Raw genomic sequence first — 1,532 nt, forward strand, 5'->3', positions numbered from 1 at the left:
GCATCTCTTGTTAACAGAAGTCTGTTTTCCTTCCGATAAGCGCTATTCCATTGTTGACATCTCTTGTACTAGACTATAAGAAGTTTATAAGTTTTGTGCCGCCTAGAATTTTGCATACGCAGTTGAGCTACTTATAAAAAGCCAAACAATGCGTTTGCATTAAGTTAAAATCCCGCTTATGTTTTCTTGCTTTAAAGCATCTTGGGCCACAAGATTTCAGATATGTGCGAAACAAGGAAGGTGTCGCACTTGTAATAAGTCGCACGCTTTAACCGCATTTGCAGCGTTTTCAGTTACTATGGAGGTAACTTTGTTTAAAATTCCCCATTCAAACATAATTAAATGTACCGAATTTGCTATGTTTTCTGCTGTATGATTTGTTTTTTCTACCAAGCCTGTCGTGGACAAGACCGCTGATCTCAATTTCAAATCACTAGCTATGAAATGACTTATGACTGTTACATCAGCTAAAAATGTCTGCATTTTTTTCTTTATTTCGTTATATAAACTGTCTGAATGCACATTCGTTATGGTAGTTCTGCTAGGAGGAACGTAAAAAGGATCAAAATGATTTAATAATTCGCGAAACCCTTTCATCTCTACTATACGAAACGGATGCAAGTCTGTGGAAGTCATCTTCATTGCAGCGGAATCATGCGCAAGCTTTTTTGCTGAACTATTTTCATAACTAGGGATTTTCGAAAAATAAGAATCGACTGTGGAAACTGGCAGAGTGGTTCTTTGGAAAGAAGGGTGTATTCGCTTGAGGTGGTCGAACAAATTTGACGTGTTGCCACTGGTCTTATATTTTTTACCGCAAAAATTACATTTAGCGTACCTTTTATTAGTTGAACTTTTTAAATGATTCCAAACTTGAGACATTCGTTTTCGTATTCCTTTGTTTGGCCTATATTCTTTTTCCGAATCGCTTGAATCTTCAACCGATTCCGGCGCATCACTTTTGTTCGAGCCTTGAACAAAACAATTGATGAACATATTCAATTTGAAATTGTAAGGAACATACTTGCTTGTATGCATATACATATGTACATACATATATTATATTACTTACCTGCTTTTTGAATGAATTTATCCATGCCTAACACCAATAACATCAACACCGCCAATATATATTAAAAATATTTATTATTTGTTTAACTTTTAAATTATATATTAAAAACTATATACTTACGTTTTACCACGAACTTGCTCGGCGTCTAGTTAACAGTGATGTGAGCACACTGAGGGAAGTAATGCATAGTAAAAATGAATACTTTATATTTGATTATCGTTTAAAAATGTTCGTATTTAAAAATAATATTTTCATACAAAATTTATTACGCACGTATTTGACTGTTCATATCTGAGTATGTATATGTAAGTGTACATACGCACCCCAAGCATCCAGAGAGCCGCTCTGAGAGCGTTGATAACAAACACATACATACATAGTACATACATGTTTATCCGTACAAATCGCGTGCTGTGGTGTTGATGGATATTCAACATTTGAAAGCAAATTTATATGCCTG

The sequence above is a fragment of the Rhagoletis zephyria genome, unplaced genomic scaffold (assembly GCF_001687245.7).
Source record: "Rhagoletis zephyria isolate East Lansing unplaced genomic scaffold, Rhagoletis_zephyria_1.1 Rzeph_scaffold_00304, whole genome shotgun sequence".
Classification (NCBI taxonomy): Eukaryota; Metazoa; Arthropoda; class Insecta; order Diptera; family Tephritidae; genus Rhagoletis; species Rhagoletis zephyria.